A 19,243-nucleotide genomic window follows, 5' to 3' on the forward strand; every position below is an offset into this window, starting at 1 on the left:
ATGATGAGTGATGTTGAGCATCTTTTCATGTGTTTGTTAGCCATCTGTATGTCTTATTTGGAGAAATGTCTGTTTAGTTCTTTGGCCCATTTTTTGATTGGGTCATTTATTTTTCTGGAATTGAGCTGCAGGAGTTGCTTGTATATTTTTGAGATTAATCGTTTGTCTGTTGCTTCATTTGCTATTATTTTCTCCCAATCTGAGGGCTAAGACAGCCATATTTAAAAGTATCTTGCAGATAGATCCCAGAGTTCAATACCTGGGTTGGGAAGATCCCCTGGAGAAGATATTGGCAGCCCACTTCAGTGTTCTTGCCTGGAAAATCTCATGGATGGAGGAGCCTGGCAGGCTGCAGTCCATTGGGTGGCTGCCGGGCCAGCCAGAAGATTTCAGCGAGCAACACGACGCGTTCCTTTAGGCTAAGAAGTAAAGACACAGAACAGATGGGGTCGAGAGGATCGCTGCAGTCAGCAATGATTCTTTATTTCTCAGGGTTACATTTATACTAAACCAAGAAGAGAATCTTAAGAAGAGAAAGTATTTTTCCATAAACATCACTTTGAGATAACAATCACCAGAACTCTCTGATAACGCCAAAGTCATCCCGTTTATCTTAAGGGTGGTCGTGAAAGGCTTATCCATCTGCGTCATGTGTGCATTCAAGGCTTGCAAATGTTCTTTAAGATTAACTTAGATAATAAATTCCAGAGAGGGGTGGCGGGACAGAGAGCTATGTCAGCGAACAAACCCTTGAGGATCAAGGCAGCTCCCAGAGCCAGCCTTTTGGTTCAGGCCGCTCCCCGCAGGTGGCTAAGAGTCAGATACGACTGAGTGACTAACACACTGAAGATAGAATGTGAGCTGACAATATCGTTCAGGGAATTATCTAAAAATATTCATCAATGTTGAATTGGTTCAGCTATAAAGGTAACATATAATTTGTTTTGGATATTGCATATCTCTGTTACACTTAACTGCTTCCTAATTCTCCATGATATGGCTGTGCATACTCCCAGTAGTGACTGACTCTATTTGACTCCACTTTTCTGTTGCTATGAATACTGTACCATCAAGAGCCTCGTGTATTTTCATTTATAAAACAGTGTGAAAATTTCTATGCGCCATGTACTTGAGTATGGAATTGTTGGTTTGTAGTACATTAATTTACTTAAGGGCTTCTCTTGGTTCTCTGAAGTAGTTGCCATTGGTAGGAATGTGAGCATCTATATTGCACATAATCATCAACATTTAGTAGTATATATTTTTTAAGTTTATTAATCTAATGGGTGTAACATGATAGCAGATTTTTCTTTCAATTTGGATTTCTCTCATTAAGAATCTGATCAGCTCTTGATTAGCTTTTGAGATTCCATTTTAATACCATTTATTTATATATTATGTCAATTTATCTTTTAAGGTTAACTGTCAGATTTTTGTTGATCTGTAAAAGTTGCTTGCATATTATATATAGTAAAGAGTCCCTATTTACTTCATACACTATAAGTGTGTTCTCCCTTTCTGTAATCTGCTTAGTATTAGCCATGGTGTTCTTAATTATTAAAAAAAAAAATAGGAAAAGAATTATTTCTCATTCTTGGTCATTGATATAAGTTCCTTTATTATTTTCTAATAATCTTTTAATTTGACCTTTCACATATAGTGCATATTATATAGTACACATTAATATAAGTGATCCTGTTTTATATTATTTTTATGTATGAATCAATATCCCAATACTGTCTGCAAAGTAACTTATCTCTTTGCAACCCCATGGACTGTAGCCCTCCAGGCTCCTCTGTCAATGGAATTTTCCAGGTAAGAATACTGGAGTGGGTTGCTATTGCCTTCAGTAGACATGAAAAGTTCAACAGAAGATATGCACTATGAAGCATTAGTGGAATTTTGGCAAGTGGAGATAGACAAGAGATCATGTAGTAGTGGATACTGCTATTGTCTCCCCAGTATCTATTCAATACCAGGTGATTCGTCTAAGTCAATCATTATTTTCCATGTTTCAAAGATTAGTCACAGCCAGTTACAAGAGAAGGAAAATCTGGTGGTGGATGGTATAAAGCTGGTTTTGTGTGAGACTACTTTTTCCTGGTAAAAAAAAATCACAGGTAAAGATGGTTCATGTCTAAGTGTGATGCTCAGAGCTACTGAAGTTATTTCACTACCAGTCTAAAGTCCAGGCCGGTGCCAAGGTATTTGAGTGGAGAGGCAGGCATCACTGCCTAACCAAATCTTTGTTAATTTTTATTGGAGTATAGTTGATTTACAATGTTGTGTTAATTTCAGGTGTATAGCAAAATGAATCAGTTATACATATATAAGCTTTTTTTTTATCCTCTTTCAATATATAGTTCATTACAGAGTATTGAGAAGAGTTCCAATTTAAGCTATTCTGGAGATCAAGCCATCTCTGGAACTATCATATATGTACTTTATGAATTATCATACATGTATTTCATGAATTATCATGCATGCACTTTATTAAGAAAAATATGTGAGTCATTAAATTTAGATAATCAATGGAATGTCAGTTCTATTATAAGGTAGAGATAACTGTCACTTGAAAATACTGGGACCCAGAACGAAAGTCAGAAATAATACCACAAATTTAATTCCAACAGTTAAATAAAGGGATAAAAATATCTCCAAGTAGTATTTAAGGAGAAAATGCAATACAAAAAAGAACGAGTAATGCCTGTATTTATTAAATAGGAAACAAACAGAAAAGCATTCCCACAAAAGGAAATTTACAATTGATTAGAGGAGACCTGGAACTTTTCAGTATTGCAGAAACAAGGAAGAAAGTATTAACAGAGCTATAGAACTGCAAAAATTATCCAAAGGAGGAAATGAACAAAGTAGCAAAAATTTTTCCCAGAGGATATTAGGGATTTTTGAAATAACTTAGATTCTGAATCCAATATATCCTTATGGGGCAACACAAGGAAGAGAAGCACACTAGGAGACATATAAATCTGAATGCTAGGAATTTTTTTTTTAAGCCTTCTAAGGAAAGCATGACCATTTGAACTGTAAATAAGTAAAGAAGTCCTTCCAGTGTCACATTTTAAATAGTACCATAACATAGTACGTGTTTATTGTCAAGTCAGGAGGTTAGAGCAATGGCTGTTGAGCTGTTCAAAGGACTTTGCCTGTTTCTCACTGCAAACTTCTTTTGGAATTTAGATTTCCCTTCTGTTGTCAGAGGCATTAGGTAAAGACGTGCACTGCTGGGAGCAGCAGTGTGGTTTACCTTAACAGATGGTTGCTGTTGAGGCAGATTGAAATCAGCAATGTGCGCTTGTTTTAGCAGGTTATTTTCATTTTAATTGTACACCAGAAACCTAATAAACAAAAACTCCCTCAGGCTAGATTATCTTGTGCATGTGTATGTGTGTTTAAGATTTGCTGGTGCCAAAAACTCTGCAAACCCAAATACCAAACAATAATAATACACTGATATTAAGGTGGCTCAGGTGGTAAAGAATCTGCCTTCAATGCAGGAGACCCAGGTTTGATCCCTGGGTCGGAAAGATCCCCCGGAGAAGGGAATGATTACCCACCCCAATATTCTTGCTTGGAGATCCTATGGACAGAGGAGCCTGGCAGGCTACAGTCCGTGGCGTCCCCAAAAGTCAGAAGCTACTGAGCAACTGACACTTTCAGTTTCACTTTTCATGACCTGTATCTTAGGCCTCTCTGACACCACAAGTAACTTCTGGTTAAGAAAAAGTGAGAAACAGGGAAAAAACTTTCTTAAGAGTTTTCCAGCTTATTTTATAGGTAGGAAATCAGCCAAACACCTTCATGGGTGAAATATAAAGAAAAAGTAAATGAGGAAATGATGCATTTATGTCTCTAGCTGTTGAAGACATCATTTGTTGCCTAGCCTTCCAGGCGGTTATATGAATGGTTAGATTGTAGGTCGCATAGGATCCTTCAGTTAAAGGAGATTGTAGAGACAAACTTTGTTAAATCTCTATCAATTGCCCCATTTCTTTGTTCACTATGATGTAAAAATATGTTCAAGAATCTGAAGGGGAATATAAAAGAAATATATGTCCTTTTTTAGTCCAGTTGATCTACTCTTCTAGATCTGTACTTAAAGATATGAATAAATCAACCTGCTAATATTAGGAAAAATGTAAAGAATCTTACTGATATTCATCTGATATATTATTTTAATAGAAATCAGTGTTTCAGACCTGAAAAAACCTAAGAGATATTTTTCCTAATTTTATAGCTGGGCAAACAAGAATGTGAAATTCATGAACTGGGCTTCCAGTCTGACCTTAATTTTAATCCCAGCTCCATTACATCTTGAGTCTTTGGAAAATTTAGCTAAAATTCACATTTTTATATTTTGATCTAAAATTTTAGATAAGAATAACACTCATAAAATCAACATTGTTTTAATCAGTAAACAAAGCAAAATATATGTAAAGAACTTAGCTCGGCACTCAACATTAAACTCAACATTAAATAGTTACTCTGTAAACATGACTCTTTTTTTCTTTCCTGAATATCACCAAATGTTTACTAGTTAATTCCATAGTTAACTTGCCCACAAGTTTTCATAATGATTTTAAATGAAATGTTAATATCTTGATGTGTGAGGCCTTTTTTTTAAAAAAAGGGGAATAATTAGTTTTGGCTGCACTGAGTCTGTTGCTGCATGCAGGCTTTCTCTAGTTATGGCGGGTAGGGTCTACCCCTCTTTGCAGGGCATGAGCTTCTCAATGTGGTGGCTTCTCTTGTGGATCACAGGCTCTAGGGCACTAGATCTTCAGTAGCTGCCCCATGTGGGCTCAGGAGTTGTGGTTTCCAGGGTCTAGATCGCACACCCAGTAGCTGGGGTACATGGGCTTAGTTTCCCTGAGACATGCGGAGTCTTCCTGGGCCAAGGATCAAGCCAGTGTCCCCTGCATTGGCAGATGGACTCTAAACCACTGGACCACCAGAGGGCCTTCTAATTCAGGAATAATAACCAAGGAGTTACTACGATTGGCTAGAAATTGTATTTAAATTTAAGAACAAAATCAAGAAACTCCGCTCAGATAGGCCGCCCTTTTCCCAATCTCTTACCTCTGCTACAGTGGTAGATGTTAGCAGAACCATACTGTGCCCTCTCCTGAAATCTCTGAGCTGGTGTATAAAAGTCTCCTTGATCCATGGCGAACACGAGAAGGAGGCTGCTCACCACACCAGTTTTTCCCAACACCTACTAGCGACTGGGAGAGGGCATGAAAGCATGTCTGAGTAACACCCCCCACCCCCTGCTTTTTTTTTTTTCCTTTCAATTTGTCTTAGATTATACATGGAAAATCCTTGGATATACACTTTGAATGTATATGGATGTATTTAGTGACCTGATAGAGTTTGCCTTGATCAAGTAGTCTCAATATTTCTATTCACCTTCTCTCTTTCTTGTAACAAAAGTTAGATAGAATAGATTGATAGACTGATAGTTACCAAACAACCTAGTTGCCAAACAAAATTTGCTCGTTTTTTTTTGTTTGTTTGTTTTGTTTTGTTTTTAGGAGAAAGCGATATTTGTGGACTGTTTAGCTTATCCACTCTATATTAAAGGTAATGATATAGCATAGCCTTGCCAAGGGAGTCTCAGACTCTATGTCTATTTTAGATTGTTTTGTTAATACGTAAGATCTCAAAACATACTTCTTTGAGGACCAAGACACATTTATATAGTACTTGGCATTTCCTGTTTCTAATACAGAGACTGACATATAGTTAATATTCAATCAGTAACCACTGAACAGAACTAGAGAACAGAATTGTATACATGGTTATACCTGGCATATTAGCATTGTGAGAAGTAATTTTTAAGATATGTTTTTAAAAATAAATTTTACTTTTATTGTAACCCCAAACAAAGTCATGTCTCTGCTAAGGAAATTTGAGAAAATGAATCATTTTTTCTGGGTAATTGTAGCAAACCAGCTTTATTTTCTTGTATTGATAGGATTATAGAGGCAACTCTTATAGGTTTAATTTTTAAAGAACAATACATTTTAATTCTGTTCCTGATACATGTATTAAATAATAAAGGTTTCAGGTTTCCATGAAACCACTTTTTAATTAATTTTGTAGAGGTCTTTAAACAGGGGTCAGACAGGCAAATACTACCAGATTCCAAGCATGTAATAAAAGGGATAGAGTAATTGGATTTAAGACAACTGGGAGAAGGTAGAATCATGAGGAGTCCATATGCTTATTTTAGAAATTTATAACTCTGTACACATAGAAAGGTCAGTAGAACAAATTTTTCATGCAATCTGCTTGCCAGTTTTCAACCTTTTATTAAAGAACAAAATATTTCACATGATAAACATTTACCTCATGTTCAGTAATTCTATCCTTTTTACTTTAGTTTGTGTTTCTTTAGTTACATTAAAATGAATTTAATATTTTATAAAGATACTCTTATAATTTTATTCCATTTTACTAAGTGCCTTCTATCTAAATCGATTTTTACCAATGGTCCTTATACATGGGTATCTAAGAATGATGCTTTCTAAAGGTTAATGATACTTAGTTTCCCAGTCAGAAATTAAGGTAGCTATTTCCTACTTGTTTCTTCATAGTTTTCTATATTGATTAAATTTTATAGCATATGCATTTATTTATTTACACAATACATGCTTATTGTTTAAATACTTTTGTTAATGTTCTAGTCACTATTGATATAGCAGTGAGGATAGCATACAAAAATTTCTATGTCCATGAAATTTAGTAGTAGAAGACAGAAAAAATATCAAGGAGAAAATACGGTTCCTCAACTAGAGATATAAAGAAAAATCTATTAGGGAAGATACAGGGAATATGAGAAATTTGTGGAAATAAACTTTTAATTCATGGTATATTAGCCAAGGTCTGGTCAAGAAATATAATCATGTCAGTTATTATACTATAGAGATAATTCACTATAAAGAATTGTTAATTAGTTGTTGAAGATCTTAAAATATAGAAATTAAACAATAAGATATTACAGTAACAGCCACTGCAGAAAAATAGTCATTCCCTTAAGGTGATGGGGATAAGGAAAAGAGATGGGAATTATTAAAACCTAAATGTTTGGGGGAGGGCATCTAGAAAACTGGAACTTGGTCCCATTTGAAGGAGATGCTGCTCCTTATTACAGATGTCTCTGAGGTTGGAGAGAGTTCCCTGTGGGCCTGAAAATCAGACCCCTGACAATGAGATATTTCTGACAGTATGTACTGGGTCTGGTTCTGAGTGTTGGAAATACTGCAAACTGGAATCAACCACTGCCTCCTGCTGGTAGAGGCTAAAAAAGTTAGCTGGCAAAAGGTGTTTTTCCAGAGTTCTGCCCTCTACTCAGAGTGGAATGTTGACAATATGGCCTTGAAACTGAGAAACAATACTTTAATACACACCTAACTTAAAACTTTAGTTTCTGAAGTTTTTTATGGATTAGTTCATGTAGGTTCCCTTATAAACTGTTAAAGAGTTTGAGAGGAGAGGGAAAGCAAGAGGGAACTCAGCTGAGTCAGTCTACAGATTCTAATGTGGCTTATAGTCTCAAGAAAATCCTTCTATCATTTCACTCTACACTGGGCAGGTGCAGGAAAGATGATCAAAGTATATAAAATGTTATACTAATACACCTTACTTATTTTTCATTCTAAAAGGAACTTCTCTAAATTCTCTTTCAGTTAGGAAGCCTAATGATAGGCAGCCTATAAGGTTATTCCAAACCAGTGAATTGATTCTCTAAAATGCTATGCCCTGTCTTTCCAGTTGTCTGACCAGTTATCTAGGCATCACAGCAACAATCAGAATATCAATGAATTTGCCTTTTGAAATAAATCAGTTGATGTTACTACATTACTTAAAATCTGAAGTGGTATACTCCTTTCTATCTAGGATTTATATTTGTCTCATATCAATAAAAATGGTTTTTATTTTTCCTTCTGATTTGTGTGTAAATCAGAGTAAAGGAGTCGAGTGAAATAGTTCATTCCACCTCATTTTTAAGTGTATATCTGGCTGTGCCGGGTCCTCGTTGCTTTGTGCAGGCTTTCTCTCCTTGCGGAGAGTGGGGATTACTCCTGGCCGCGGTGCACGGGCTGCTCAGTGAAGGGGTTTCTTGTTGCAGAGCACAGACGCTAGATGCGTGGGTTCAGCTCCTGCGCTGTGCGGGCTGTAGGGTGTGAGGGCTTCAGTAGTTGTGACACCCAGGCTCTGTAGTTGTGTCTTATGGACTTGGTTGCTCTGCAACATGTGGAATCTTCCTGGACTAGGGCTCGAACCTGTGTCTCCTGCATTGCATTGGCAGGCAGATTCCTATGCACTGTGCCACCGGAGAAGTACTGTTCAAGCAATTTTTAGTGGGCTATTTACTTTCTAAATTATGCAAGGTGAAAAAAAAATTATCAGATAAAGCATTCAAAATTTAAAAGATGTGATTTTTCTAATGGGAAACCAGTGGTTAGAGAAATAATATCCCTTTGTGCATGACACCTGCAAAATAAATCTTAACTACCCAAATCTTGAATATTTGGAAAGTGAAAAGGAAAGAATGATGGATGCGAAAGAAAGAAGAAAAGTAAAGAGAGAAAGAAGGAAAGAGAAAGAAAAGCATAGAGGAGGTGGGGGGAGAAAGGAGGGGAATTAATTATATTCCTCTTAGAATGATGTAGAAATACTTTGATTAATCTTGAAATCACTAGAATATACCAATTTTGGTGTTTCAGGTATCTCAATTATAAAAATGAGATAATAAGAATTTTTTTTTTCTTTCCTGAAATAGCTATAAAATATTTGGTTTTACTTCATCTATTTATATGGGCTTCCCTGGTGGCTCAGATGGTAAAGAATCCACCTGCAGTGTGGGAAACCTGGGTTCAATGCCTGGGTTGGGAAGATCCCCTGGAGAAGGGCATGACAACCCACTCCAGTATTCTTGTCTGGAGAATGCCCATGGACTGAAGAGCCTGCCGAGCTATAGACCACGGGGTCACAAAGAGTCGGACACGACTGAGCAACTAAGCGCTAGTTAAATAAGGGACTTACATATATATATATATATATATATTTATATATCCCTTTGTATATATATAAGGGATTTTTATATATATATATAATATATGTATTATATATTATATAGTCTAAACATAGCTGTATTAATAAAACTAATTATATTCAACTTATTTTAACTCTCTTGTTTCATTTCACTCTTAGTTTGGTTCAGAAGTAGGTTGTAATCTTTATCTCATGGCTACCTAAGTATGTTCTTAGTTGTAGAATATGAATGTGGAAGATTTCAGTTGACAGAATCTCACAATTAGAAATCCAAGATTTTTTTAAAAATTGTTGAGCATCCTAATGCCACTTCAACACGAATAAAGTAAATCTTATTACAAGTGTAAAAAATATGTAATTTAAGTTTGGCCTTTTTTGTTAATGTCTAAGGAGAGCATTTTTACACAGTAAGGGATAGTTTTAATTAGTTTTTAAATTAATATTTCAGTTATTGTATTTTTAAATATTTTAATTACTTTTCTTGAGCCTCTAAGATTTTTTAAGTTAATTAATTAATTTATTTTACTTTACAATATTGTATTGGTTTTGCCATACATTGACTTGAATCCTCCGTGGGTGTACATGTGTCCCCTATCCTGAACTCCCCTCCCACCATTGCTAGATTTTTTTAAATCTAGCAATTATATAAAATGTAGTTAGTAATTTTACTCGGTTTCAATTTATGTTCAAGTAACTTATACATTTGCAAGATTAGAATCTGCTTAAAATTTACCTCTATCTACATACTTAATTAAACAAATTCACTTAGACATTAATCTACAATCAAATTTTAATTTATCTGATTATCTTAATCACTTTGATCATCTAACAAGGTAGTATATAAATTATATGAGCAAAATATTCCTGTGTACTTAGGCAGTGTGTGATAAACTATAGTTGTAAATTGTGTAATAGATTAATTTAAGCATTCAAGTCAACTTTAAATAGGTTTATACACACAGGCAATGACCACAAATCCATTATTGTATTTATATTACTAACATAAAATACATAGAGCTTTCAATTATATACTAATTTCTTCATCACAGAGTTACAAACACATTCTTTTAGTGAAGTGAAGCATGGTAGCCGTCTCATACCTGCTTTGGCAACTTTGATTTTATACTGCAGTTAATGGCCTATGCTTATCTTTAGAATATAGGTATAACTTCCAGGAAGATTCTACCCAGACTTGATTTTACCATTTTTTATACAGTGCAACTTTTCAAGGAATAAATTTTCTTTCAGCTTGACTTATTTCACATCCCCTTTTCATATCATATAATTTTCCTGTATACTCTTGCTAAATATGTGTATGTATGTTTGTATTTATATTGGGAGTGGTAGAGGTTGATTGTGTGTATAGAGTATGTCAGGGAGTTGCTGAGTAAAATCCATTTATTCACACCAACATTTATCCAGTCTAATTTGGAATTGTTATTGTTCACATGCTAAGTCCCATAGACTGCAGCACACCAGGTTTCCCTATCCTTCTCTATCTCCCAGAGTTTGCTCAAACTCACGTCCATTAAGTCAGTGATGCCATCCAACCATCTTATCTTCTGTCAGTCCTTTCTCCTCCTGCCCTCAGTCTTTCCCAGTATCAGGGTCTTTTCCAATGAGTCAGCTCTTCACATCAGGTGGCCAAAGTATCCGGTGGGGAAAAAAAAGCCTCATAAGGCAAAATTTTAAATTTTAACGGTGTAATTTTTCTAATGTGAAAGCCAATAATTGGAGAAACATATTTGCATGGATATAAAAAGATTCAGTATAACTCTTTACACTGTCCTCAACTTTGTTATTGATTGATTTTACCTACTAAGATTTTTGCTATCCCATTTAGAAATAGAACTAGTCACTTGCCATCAACTAAGTATGATGAGATTCAAATATTGGCTACAATGGATAAGCACTGAACTTGAATATATCATATTCAGCAATTTCTAGAGATACCTGAAATATGAGAATATACCTATTCTTTAACATATCTTGAGTGTCATCACATAATCATAGTTTTTCAAATAATTATTGTTTTTTTACTTAATTTTTAGATGATCATACCTTGTTTAGGGAGGCACCTTTCAGCTGACCCCATTGCATCCCTGAGGGTGTTCTTACTGTCTGACAGCAATTCAGTTTTCTTGTCCTATCTCTATTTTCCCTGGCTCAGGAAAAACTCAAGTCCTAAAAATTTTGTCTTATTCTAGAGAAAATAAGGTTATCATTGGGGCATTGTGGATTAATAAAAGATTGTAACATTAGATAACACTACTTATTGGGATACCTTAGTATGAGAATTGGAAATTATTATTTATAAAGAGTTTTTGTATGCTGTTAATTTCTTACAGATAGTGTTTATCTGAATGTGAAATATTTTCAAATTTTTCTTTTCTGACCTTCCTTCCTCTCTATTATAGCACCTTATCAACTTTATTATATGAAATATGTGTGTATGTTGTAGTACTATATAATTACTTTATGTGGGATATATACCTACTTAGGTCATGGAATCTACATCAGAGGTTCAATTGCCCTTTTCCACTTTTTGTGTTGTGAGTGTATTTCATTGTTCACCATTGTACCATCCCTTGTTGACATTTCATTAGCTCTGTAGGAAAGTCTTATAGTGTATGTTTCAATTTGCCATATTTTACATGTCCATTGTAAAATAACAAGTGCACTCTGATTAATTTCTTAGCATGTGATTGTATAGTTTTAGAGGTTTGAGGGTATGCAGTGCTCAGTTCTCATTAAGCCTTTTTGTCATTATTATTCATCTTTAGTGGTGTCATTTGTCATGAAATATTTTTCTTAAACTGTCTTTCCACTATGATAGGTTGATTGACTGCAACATGTTTTTTTTGACTGTTGAAAATTCATTTTCTGAATGAATATTCACTGATACAAAGAAATATATATAAAGAATTTTCACTAAACTATGCTGAAATCATACAGTTCTCTGGATGTATAGCCCAGTATATTTGCCATAGAGGATATACTGAGGTGAATAAAATAAGATGTTCATCCAAGAGTCTCCAATTATTTCAATTTCCTTAGTCCACACCTCTTTTTTTCTCCTCTAATTAACACATCAAAACATAAAATACTGATAATAAAGTAACACAATACAATTAAAGCACTGATTGGTCCAATTCCCAGAAAGTTAGAATAGCAAGGTGTACAAAAATATGATTGCTATAATATTACCATTACTCAAACAGAGAAAACAATGAGCATGTCCTTTCATCATTTAAAAATATGAAATATAAGGGAAACATTTTATATTGTACTCTGAGACCATACACTCCAGGTTATTATAGTCTGTTACCTCTAATTATTTGTGTGTATTTTCTGACCATGTTAAGCTTTCTTAGCCCATCATGTTAGCATCCACCAACTGGAAAGCAACTGCCAAACAAAATTGATCACAGTGGTTATGCATATGAAAATAAAATTTAGGAGAAAATAAATTATTTTTATAGAACACAAGCATAGTTTTTGCTGGTTTGCCTAATTTTTATGTTTTCTAACACAGAAATAATACAATTGTATTTTCAACTAATTTTAAATTATAGTTTTCAAGGTTTATGAATATTAGACATCTGAAGGAAGACATTTAGTCATCTCAAATTAATTTAAAGATAAATTTTACATACAGCATGGCCAGTTTTTCCATTTTTTTGTATTCATTATAAATATAACTGTAATTTTTGTTAGAAAAAGAGTTTAAGAGCAAATATTTATGGTAACTCAAGAAATGTCAACTTGAAAAATCTGATGTTAATGAAAGATAGGTAGAGGAAATTTTAAAAGATATGAGATATTATATTAAAATAATAGAAACTATTGGAAAAAATTAAGGGTAAAATAAAAATTTTAAATAAAAATTTCAAAGAGAATATTCTGAGATAAAACTCAGAAAATGCACATTTGGATGTAAAAAACACATTAAAATACTAATAATCATCATAACATCTATTTAACACTTACTAAATGTCAGAAATTTCTCTCTCCTTTATTTTATCTCATTTACTCTTCAAATAACCATATGAAATTTTTGTTGAGGGTACTTTTTTTCCCTATGATTGCAGATGAAATAACTGAGTATCAGAAAGGTTGGTTAATATCCTTAGAATCTATGTGAGCGTTGCATTCAGTTGCTCAGTCATGTTCGACTCTGTAGCCCAATGGACTGTGAAGCCCACCAGGCTGCTTTGTCCAAGGGATTCTCCAGGCAACAATATTGGAGTGAGTTGCCATTTCCTACTCCAGGGAATCTTTCTTATGCAGGGATCAAACCCTCATCTCTTACATATCCTGCATCAACAGGCAAATTCTTTACCATTAGCACCACCTGAGAAGCCCGAAAATCTATGACAGAATCTATGAGAGAACTGGAATTTAAAATCATGTTTGTTTAGGTTGAAAAATGAGTGGGGGAACTTCCCTGATGGTTCAGTGGCTACAACTCCACGCTCCCAATGCAGGGGGCTCAGATTCAATCCTTGGTCAGGAAACTGGATCCTGTATGCCACAACCAAGTCCTGGCACAGCCAAAGTAAATAAATAAATGAATGAGTAGGGATGGAAGAGTCAACCAAAATGGCAACATAGGAGGCTCCAGAACTTTAATGAACTCCCAGGAGTGCACTTGGAAGGTACAGATGCACTTGGAGCAATTTCCTCAGGGAAATCCAGAAACTAGATGACCACCTACTACACGTGGGACAAATAGAAACATTCACATATTGAAATGGTATGAAAGGCTGAGATACTCTCACCTTAAACCCCACCCCAGAACACTGACATACAATAGAAAGGGAATCCCCAGTTTCCATCTTCTCCCTGAAGAGCAAAACATTTGGACCACAGTATAAAACCTCCAACTTGTAGACTCCCACCCAAGTGATAGGCCCCCAAAATGTATAGCTCTGAAAGTCACAAACTGCATGAAGATGCAATTCCTAACAGCCTAAGATCACTCACCTTGGCTATTGCCCATGAGCTCAGCATAGAGGGAGCAGGCAAAAATGCCCATCTCCCATTCTTTCCTTGAAAGTGGCCAAACTGTATACATGCCAATTTTTATGACTTACTTTTTATGCAGTATCGTATAACTATTCTGGCATGCTTTCCTCATACAGATTTTAGTGGGAAAATCCACTAAGATTATAAGGGAGCGAAGTGTACTATTCATGAAATGTGATCCTTCACCTAACATCTTTGGCCCAAATATCAGTGTTCTTAGTCAAGCCATATCTTTTTTTTTTTTTTTTTTTAAATTGGAGGCTAATTACTTTCAATATTGTGGTAGTTTTTGCCATACATTGACTTGAATCAGCAATGGGTGCACATGTGTCCCACCATCCTGAATTCCCCTGCCACCTCCCTCCCCACCTCATCCCTCTGGGTTGTCCCAGAGCACCGGCTTTGAGTGTCCTGCTTCATGCATTGAACTTGCACTGGTCATTATTTTACATATGGCAATATACATGTTTCAATGCTTATTCTATTATGCATACTCTGAATTCTTCCTGAATTCCAACAACTAGGGTTCTTGCATTTTCCTAGATTGCTTTATTGATAAAGAATCCACCTGCAATGCAGGAGACCCAGGTTGAATTCCTGGGTCAGGAAGATTTCCTAGAGAAGGGATAGGCTACCCACTCCTGTATTCTTTGGCTTCTCTGGTGGCTCAGATGGTGAAGAATGTGCCTACACGGTGGGAGACCTGGGTTTGATCCCTGGGTTAAGAAGATACCCTGGAGGAGGTCATGGCAACCCACTCTAGTATTCTTGCCTGGAGAATCCCCATGGACAGAGGAGCCTGGCGGGCTACAGTCCATGAGGTTGCAAAGATCTTGCTTTATTGATTAATAAACATTAAATGTATATATTAATTTACATATTAAGTTAAATATTAGGGACTTCCCTGGTGGCTCTGACGGTAAAGCATCTGCCTACAATGCGGGGGACCGGGGTTCAATCCCTGGGTTGAAAAGATCTCTTGGAGAAGGAAATGGCAATCTACTCCAGTATTATTGCCTGGAAAATCCCATGGACAGAGGAGCCTGGTAGACTACACTCCATGGGGTCTCAAAGAGTTGGACATGTCTGAACAACTTCACTTTCACTTTTCTTTCAAGTTAAATATTGTTTATACATGTGTTTCAAAACTAGACAAAATATTAATCTAAAGCTTTGGTAATAACAAAAGAATATAATTTTTCTCCAGTCAGTTAGAAATATGATTGAGGAAAATGCAAAACATAAAGGAAGAATCATGACATGTAACTTTTGATAAAAGGACCGACTTGTGCATTAATCTTGGATGAGGGGGATGGATATCTAGGATTTTGCCTTTCAGACCTGTAGTTTTGAACCAGATTCCATAATTTGGAGGTCACTACTTAATTTCCAGGTGTTTCATTTCCAGCCCTTTTTGCACATGAATTTTGCATGTCATTGTTGATGATATAATTTTGTGTTTGTTTACTTCCTTCTTGGAATGTTTTACATGGTGTATTTTTTATTATCTTCAACTTTATTCAAGTCAGGCATCAACACCTATGGCCCCAAGATTTAGTAAAATCTCTCTTTGTTTATGTACAGTTTATCAGTATCAATCAGCATCTTATTTTATTGTTAATTTGACTTTAATTTGATTCTTTTGCCAGAATGAAATCCTTGAAAGTATATGGCCTATTAAAATCACATCTGTAATTTTTCTGCCTTGTTCAGAGCCAAATAAACCTCCCATAATGTGAAATTACTAAATCACAATTTTAGAGATACTTGTCAAACAAATATATAGTAGTTATTATATTCAAACCATCCCGGGAGATGTGATATCCTTAATTTTAGTCTATAAGGAATCTTGAAGGAACTTACAACACAGTCTCTGTCTTAAAGGACTTTATGACATAGGGAGAAAAGATCAGTTAAATAACTGTAAGAAATGTATAGTAGATACTATGTCCAGGGTCTACTGGAATAGTTGTGAGAATTCAGAAATTAAAGAAAAGGAAGAAGTCATTTTCACCTAAAGTGATAGTAAGAGTCTTCATAGAGAAGGTGCCAGTCTCTAAATATGAGCCAGTCTGTAAAACACATACAGAATTTGAAGGTAAAACTTGGGGTAATGAGGGTATAAAAGCAAAATAGGGATTGACATAGGCAAATGTATTGAGGTATAAATGTATAAAGGTCAGTGCCACAGTGTGACTGACAGTTTTGCTAAAGTCTGGTCTACAAAAAAGGGGAGTTAGATCAGTTAATGTCACAACAGAGAACTGATAGTCCTTATTTTAAAGGCAATAGATTTTGGAAGTGGAAGTGATGAGACTAAAGAGGTGTTATCAAACAAGTATGGCTCAGGAGTTGTTGAAGGAAAAGGAAGCAGGCAGCTAGAATAATTTAGTTGCAAATTGTGAACAAATAAATTATTTACAAGGCAAGCAGCAGTGGAAATATAACCATAAGGATAAGCACAAGTTATCAGTTCCTTCTTAGAAGTGGCAATTCACAATAAACCTATGGAAATTCTCAATTTGAACTGGGTTGAACTAAAATAAGAACAGTATATCACCCTTCTGAAGGAAGCATATTTCCAAATCTGATGTTATATTTATTTTAAGGCATTTTATTGATTTTCTTGTTTCTAGAACTATTTAAAGTTCACAAGAGAATTGAGGGGGAAACATGGAGATTTACCAAATAATCCCAGCCCCTACACACTCACAACCTCCCCAATTATCAACCTCCCTCACCAGAGTGAAACATTGGTTACAATGGGTAACCCTACATGGACATATCATAATCACCCAAAGTCCATAGTTTACATTATGGCTCACTCTTATTGTTGTACCTTCTCTGAGTTTTAACAAATGTAATATGACATCAATATGGTATCATACTGAGTATTTTTACTGCTCTAAAAATCCGCTATGCTCTGTCTGTTCATCCCTTACTCCAGGGAAACATAGATTTCTTTCTGTACTATTACCATAGTTTTACCTTTTCTAAAATATATAAATAGAGTCAAACAGTATGTAGCCTTTTCAGATAGCCTCCTTTCACTTAGTAATGTGTGTTTAAAATCCCCCCATGTCTTTTTGTTCCTTGATAGCTCATTTTATTTTCAGCATTTAATACCTTTGCAGTATTTGAATAAATAAATACTTTTTGCAGTATTTATCCATTTATTTACTGCAGGCCATCTTAGTTGCTTCCAAGTTTTTGTGATTATCAATGAATTACTAGAATCACTATAAACATCATTGTACAGGTTTTTGTGTAGACATGTTTTCAATTACTTTGTGTGACTACTTTGTGTGAATACACAAGATTTTGATTGCTAGATCCTATGTTAAGTGTATGTAGATTTGCAAGAAATTGCCAAACTGCCTTCCAAAGTGACTGTATTATTTTGAATTTCCACAGCAGTGAGTGAGAGATCCTGCTGCTCCACATGCAGCACTGGGGCGTTGTCAGTGTTCTGGAGTTTGGCCATCCTGATAGGTAGGTAATGGTATTTCACTGGTGTTTTATTTTGAAATGCCTTGATGATATATATACCATCTTTTCATATGCTTATTTGCTACCCATAGATCTTCTTTAATGAGGTGTCTGTTAAAGTCTTTGGCCCTTTTTTTTTTTTTAATTGGGTTGTTTCCTTGTTGTTCTTTTATACGTTTCTGATAACTGCCCTTATCTGATGTGTCTTTGTAATTTTACTTTTTTCCAATCTATAGCTTATTTATTCTCTTTCCTTGGTTTTACATAGGGCATAGTTTTGAATTTTAATGAAGTACAATTTATCAATTATTTCTATTCTGGATTATACTTTTGATGCTGTGTCTAAAAAGTCATTGCCATACCCAAGGTTATCTAGGTTTCTGTCTTTATTGTCTCATAGATGTTATATTTTTTGTGGTTTTCATCTATGATCCATTTTAGTTAATTTTTGTAAAAAGTGTAAGATCTCTGTCCAGATTTATTTTTCTTTGCATGCTGATGTCCAATTAAGTAGCAAGTATGTTCTTATCTAGGCTGAATATATAGCAGTTTTTGCTGTTACATAATCTCAACTAGTTTGCTCAAGAGGAATGTCTTTATAACGTCAAAATTTCAGTCTTAACCAATAAAGATTCATAGAAGATCAAGCATCCCCCCCATCTCCCAATATAAAGAGGGCTCTTTTTATATCAAAGTCCTTATACCTGAGCTCAAAATGTATGTTGTTTTCGAAGAATGAGAAGGCTTTTAAATTTCATTTTTACATGTGGATAATCAAATCACAATGGCAATCTTGCAGTCTTTTATAGCTTTAGTTTTTACTGATAATTCAGGGGTGTTTATACCAAATATAAAAACCAAAAGCCCTTTGTTAATAAATAGACATAGGACAACTTTATATAAGAGCTGTGTGCTATAGTTAGCTATAAAATCCTTTTTGAACTGAAGTTTTTATACGATAATTACAGTTTTGTTTTTTTTTTAAAAGAATTTTAAGAAATAGTGAAGCTATCATGCATTTCTTAACTTAGTTTCCCCCCATGGTGATATCTTGAAAAACTATAGTATATTATCACAACCTAAATTTTTTTTAATTTTAATTTTTTTGTTTGTTTTAATTGGAGGCTAATTACTTTACAATATTGTGGTGGTTTTTGCCATACAGTCACATGAATCAGCCATGGGTGTACATGTGTTCCCCATCCTGACCTTCCCTCCCCATCCCATCCCTCTGGGTCATCCCAGTGCACCAGTCCTGAGCACCCTGTCTCATGCATTGAACCTGGGCTGGTCATCTATTTCACATTTGATAATATACATGTTTCAATGCTATTCTTTCAAATCATCCCACCCTCACCTTCACCCATAGAATCCAACAGTCAGTTCTTTACATCTGTGTCTCTTTTACTGTCTCGCATACAGGATCATGGTTACCATCTTTCTAAATTCCATATATATGCATTAGCATACTGTATTGCTATTTTTCTTTCTGACTTACTTCACTTTGTATAATAGGCTCCAGTTTCATCCAACTCATTAGAACTGATTCAAATGTATTCTTTTTAATGGTTGAGTAATATTCCATTGTGTATATGTACCACAGCTTCCTTATCCATTCGTCTGCTGATGGGCATCTAGGTTGCTTCCA

Source organism: Muntiacus reevesi, chromosome 17, assembly GCF_963930625.1.
Source record: "Muntiacus reevesi chromosome 17, mMunRee1.1, whole genome shotgun sequence".
In the NCBI taxonomy this organism is placed as follows: domain Eukaryota; kingdom Metazoa; phylum Chordata; class Mammalia; order Artiodactyla; family Cervidae; genus Muntiacus; species Muntiacus reevesi.